Below are 6,094 nucleotides of genomic sequence, written 5' to 3' on the forward strand. Positions count from 1 at the left end.
CTGATCATCTGCCTGCTATCTCCAACGGTGTGAATTCCCGCATCGAGCTGTGCTCCTGCTCCGCTCACTCCTCACCTGATCCCTGTGTCGACTCGTTCAGCTCGAGTCCTCTGTTTGAGCCCAAACCCCCAGAGATTCCTTTTACTTAACTTTCTGATCACCTGCCTACCTTTCCCAGTGTCTCCTGGGAGCCACCTTAAATTGCTGATTCTCTAATTATAAAGGAAACACTCAACAAAGTTCATGGGCCTGAAAATATACAATGAGGCATATTGCTGCTGTCAACAAATTGCAAGTTGGATGAAAACTGCTCTGAAGTGTATTAGTAGTAGTATTAGTTGTTCCATAAGTAATTAATCATTTTATTAGTTGTGTCATCAGTTAATCCATTAAATCTGGATTCAGATGAATTGGCTACAATATCCTCCTTGGATAGCATGAGCAAACTGTTGATGATTTAGTCTTGTACAGTATCAGACATCCAATTGTCTGTTCTCCTCATCTACTCCTGATCTTTTGGAAGATCACAAGTGCAGTCCATCATCACTTCCTAAAGTATTCCATCACGTATGACATCACCCCTTAAAGCGATTCCCCTGCTTCCCAGGAACCTGATGGACCTTCTGTTTGGCATTTGGCACAGTTGGATTGTCTGCCCTTAAACCATCTTCCATCAAGCAAAACACACAACCTGATCACTCTCTCTCTCTCTCTCTCTCTCTCTAATGAAGCCACTTCCATGTAACAAACCCTTGGTGTAAATGCACGACTGAAAGTTACTTACCCAAAACGTCTGGCAGGAAAAGTTGAAGCTGGATGCTGGAAAGGCTCCTCAAATGCCGAGCTTGACAGCTGGTAGCAGTGGCAACATTTTGTGCCATTATTATGTTACATTTAGCTAGCTATCACTGCTACAGTAGTAAGATGCAAATTTACAAATCCTAACATAAAGTTGACATTACCCAACCCTCCTCTGCCTGTGATTGGCTAGTGATTGTTGACTTTGTTGATTGGATTTGTTAGGTTTAGGCAGGAGGAGTAGAATGAGTCATTCCAAGGCAGAGGTAGAGCTGGTCATGTCAATGTTATAGAAAATTAACATCTCAGCACCACCAGGGGTTGCTGCAGCGCATTCAGCACCCCCACCCCCGCAGACTTCCATATAAAAGTAGTTTGGATGCTGGTTGAGGGAACAAGAGGTGAGGTCAGGTTGATGGCACTGTGGCAAAACTGAACACATAAACTGGTGACATAGTTCTTCCCCTGTTATCTTGAAGCAAGTGGGTGTGATGGTTTCCAGATTCTTTGTTGAGATGATTGCACATGTATGTACATTATGTACGTATCGTCTAACCTGAATGTGGCAGAATTGTGGTCGTCTTTTGTGTGAATGATGTTTATTACTATACTTTATTTATTACTATATTTTGGATGCCTGATATTACTATTGTTGGTTTATGGATAAACTGTCAAATATGTTTTTTTGATTAAGGATATTTAATGTTGAAGTCATTCCAGAATTTTTATTTAAAGTAACCAGTAGACCAGTATGATTGAATTAAAATGTTCATGTGATTTTATGAAACATAGTAAGCAGTCATGAGGTACTGTAGTAATGTTACAAGACAGAGTAACAAAATGCTTTGCACAGTCTACCATCTATAAGTTGTTTCAGGTCCCAGGTGAGAGTGACTGTAAAGACTGATAGATTAATGACATAACCTGCTCATGATTGAAGTTTAGTGGCTGGAGGTGAGGTGTCACTGTTCCCAGAGGAGGCTCAGTCTGTATAAACAGGATCACACAGTGGTTTGGAGAGCAGTGGTACATCCAACGGGCCACACAGGGTCTACCTTGAGGCCTCGTAGGAGCTGTTTTCAATATTTTATGATGATTGGAAACTCTACAAGTTGCCACTTACACAGTGTAGCCACTGTAGAGCTCTGACTCAGTGTGAACATTTCTGACCATATATGGGCAGATCTGCTCCTGTATTTCAATGATGGAAAACACTTAAGTGAGTGCCAGAATCAATTCCGGAACCTCTCATTTTTTGATCGGCTGCGTTCCAGTACCTATTTACACAGATCCAGTAACTGTCTAGGATCAGAAAGTAGTGTGCAGCTAACATTCATTAAGGAGATGAAGGTGATTTACGCACAGTACTGGCCCAAGAATGCAAGTGCGATGTGTGGAGAGACTGAAGTTGAATTGCTGTGTCAGCGCTTATACATTGACAGTCTCTGCGCAGTCATTTGGGCCTACAGAGTGTGCAGAGACTCCAATGAAAAGACATCCCTGATAAACCAAAGGAGCTATTTTGTTGTTATCAACAGCGTTCCCATTTCAAGTGCGTATGAGTGTGGATTTTTTTAAATGAACTTGATTTGCACCCAAACCGTGCCTCTCTGACTGGCTTAATTTTGAACATTGTGTTACATTGTAGCAATATATATGTGTAAACTGTGGTGTAGTAAAGTAAAATAAATTCTGAAGTAAAATACAGTAGAGTTTCTCTCTGTGGGAAAAAAATATCTTGTGACGTTTTTCTCAAACAAAGAACCAAAGAAAACACAGAAACAACATCCTACTTGGATGACAACAATCATTGTTGTACAGTCAACAGTGTCCTGCTGCACAATATTTAAATATTAACCGATCAAAGTGCACTCTGGCACTCTTTAGCTTTCTACCTGTTAAACATTCACTGTTTGCTGCATCCTGCAAGAGGGATATTCTGTGTTGGATGTTAGCTGCCATACATAGAGAAGTAGAGAAGTGTCAACTGTGTGAACTCAAAACAATCTAATAATGTCATAATAAAAATAAGAAATTCATACAAATACATAATAATATAATAATAATAATAATAATAATATATAATAATGTAATGAAACAATAGTAATATTAAATTGTTTTGTTTTCTTCAGGTGTGAAGCATCTGGCAAATGCAGGGGGTGATTGCATAGCATGAGATAGCTTGAAGGAGATGTTTTCCTGGACCTTTCATCTCTTGTTAATATTTAATAGTAATTGCTCTTAGTTATGTGTTCACAGTACAAAGAAACAACTTAAATGTAACAGACAGACAGTCATGAAGAAATACAGCATCCCAGATGCAGCTGCTGAAAATGTTCACTGAATATAGAATATAGACATTTACACTTGACATCCATTGCACTTCTGTCCGTCCTGGGAGAGGGATCCCTCACATGTGGCTCTCTCTGAGGTTTCTACGTTCTTTTTACCCGTTAAAAGGGTTTTTTAAGTAGTTTTTCCTTACTCTGTTGAGGGTTAAGGGCAGAGGATGTCACACCTTGTTAAAGCCCTATGAGACAAATTGTGATTTGGGAATATGGGCTATACAAATAAAATTTGATTGAAATTTGATTGATTATAGTCTAACCATACTGAAAACGACCTCTTTCTCACACTACATGGTCATGTTCAGATTGTCTCTTTTAAAAATTGTATTTTATGTAATTTTGGCAGCTCTAATGAATCAGTAGACCATAGTTTGAAATCATAAACACTGTGCTATGCTGTCAGTGAAAAACCACCTTGTTATTTACAGAATTTTGATTCTGAAAATCTGTACCTATAACTAAATAATACTGTGTGTTGTTGTTTGCCGTTTAATAATGCTGGCTTTTATGGATCATAATAATTCCCTTGGTTAAACAGGAGATATGAAAAGATATTTTACCCATATATTAACCCTGTGAGAATATACTGTAGGTTCATATTGAACCTACAGTATATTCTCTTTAATAAGTAAAAAAAATATATAACATAATCAATGTCAATGTCTAAATAGTCATCTATAGAATATTTACCATACTGTATTAATCTTTTCATTGTGCATGATCAGATTTCTTTGTGCTGCGCATCTGCTGACATATTGCAGTTAGTAAAACAATATGCATTGCATCTGCTTTGGTAAACTCAGTGGACTTGTTGTCCCATAGCTATTCTCCAATTTTTTTATATTCTTACTATTTCTAATGTCTTAATTTACTTTGTATCGGCTGGGTCAACTCCCACATACGGTGGCCCTGAGAGCTCAACGCACTGCAACTTAAGAAAACACATGCAAGTGGACAAAACACAAGCAAATTAAGAAAACATCTTCATCAATTTGACAACACAACACATTACAGAAAACGCACTACAATTACAGAAACGCGATGCAAATACAGAAACGCGGTGCAAATACAGAAAGCGACAACGGAAGTGTTTCCAGGGGACACCTAAAAGTGATGGACACTGTTGCCACAGGAGCCACAGGAGCCACAAATACGTCCAATACATCCAACAAATTCAGTTCCACAAAATGGACAATACATTGCCTGGAGAAAAGGAAGAATGTGAATGCTAAGTGCTGTTAATTACTCACAAACAGGGGCTTGCTTGTTAGCGCTGTTTATTCAGGTTTAACAGGAAAAAACGGCACGTCTCTAGCTCAAACCATTGAGGAGTCATGACGCTCTAAAGACAACATGATATTTGAGATGGCCCCAGTGGGTCTCAGAGGGTTAACAGTAGACATCTGCAGTAATAAAGTTTATTATTTATTAAAATAAACCAAAAATGTTACAGTTTAGCTAATTTTCCAATATCACTGACGGACACCGACTTTAACAACTCCAAACTGTAGCAGCAACAACAACCGGAACGTCTCCATCACTTTTAGGTGTCCTCTGGAAACACTTCCGTTGTCGTTTTCTGTAATTGCAACGCGTTTCTGTATTTGCAAAAAAAAAAAAACTGTGCTAGCAGACTTGGATGTGATACAGGCTTGGGCTCTAAGGCTGTGAACTTCCCCAGTAAGTGCACTCCAAGTAGAGGCAAATTAGATGCCACTGTGATTATGGCGGAAACAGCTGCGGGCTAACTATTGAATCAACTTAAGGGGGTACGGAGATAGATATCCTACAAAAAGGAATGTTGGACATGTTGGAGAAGGAGAAGGCCAAAAAGGAAGTTTTGGCTGGACGGAAGATCAAACAGCTAAAGATATGGGAGTATATAATAGAGAGTTATGTAAAACAGTGATGTGGCATGTCAGACCTTTCTGGATATTAGAGAATGCCTGTGTAGAATTAAAACTGCTTAAGATTAAGCACAGAAATAAGGGAGTATTATATCACATAGATAGTAAGTATAAATGCAGCATACAAGTTTTCACAGACGGGTCAAAAGGATCCAGGAAGAGATGCAATAGGGTCTGCAGTTTCTGTACCAAGCCGTCTAGTGTAAATAAGCAAGAGAACATCAAATTATTATGCAACTGAAATGGCTGTCTTGATTCTGTGTCTATGCTTGTAAGCATATAAGTGGGGGACAGCAGGATCTGCTGGATGAAATCTTATTTTCTAAAACAAGATTGGTTAAATAAGGGAAAAATATCATATCCATGTGGGTTTCAGCACAGTTGGGTATCAGGGGAAATTAAGCAGCAGATAAACTTGCAAAAGCAGCAGTCAAAAAAGGAACTGTGGAGGTCAAACGTAAAATTAGCAATATCAGAGGGCAGCAGTGTGTAGAAGAAAACAATTCAACAGGTGGCAACAACCCTGGGACAGTTTAACTAAAGGAAGACATCTACATTTCAATCAGAATAGGGTTAGTATATCAAGAAGTAGGGGCACAAGACGAAAGAAACTGTAATATTAAGCAGGGCTGAGAATTGGAGATAGTAACCTCAACAGTACACTTCATATGATGGTAAAACATCCAATGGATATTTGCGACCAATGTCAAGAACCAGAAACAGTAGAACACATCCTCATATCATGCAGAATCTACAAGAGAAAGGGAAGAAAAAGTACATTAAAACATAGAGATAGTCAGTAAGGAAAGAAACTGTTATTAACATTTTTAAGGGAGACTGGACTGGACAGATGACTTTAAAATAAATAGTACTAAGGAAGAATGAAAACTAAAGGGATCCAACACTTTGGTGGTGTATGAAATTAGATTTTTTTTTTGGCCCATTTGCCCATTCTTGGGTAAATAAAACAACAATTTGTATAATTTAGATGAAACACACTAATGAAAACATCACTAGGATTATTTTATATTAAATTTCTAT

The sequence above is a fragment of the Hippoglossus hippoglossus genome, chromosome 1, assembly GCF_009819705.1.
Source record: "Hippoglossus hippoglossus isolate fHipHip1 chromosome 1, fHipHip1.pri, whole genome shotgun sequence".
Lineage (NCBI taxonomy): Eukaryota > Metazoa > Chordata > Actinopteri > Pleuronectiformes > Pleuronectidae > Hippoglossus > Hippoglossus hippoglossus.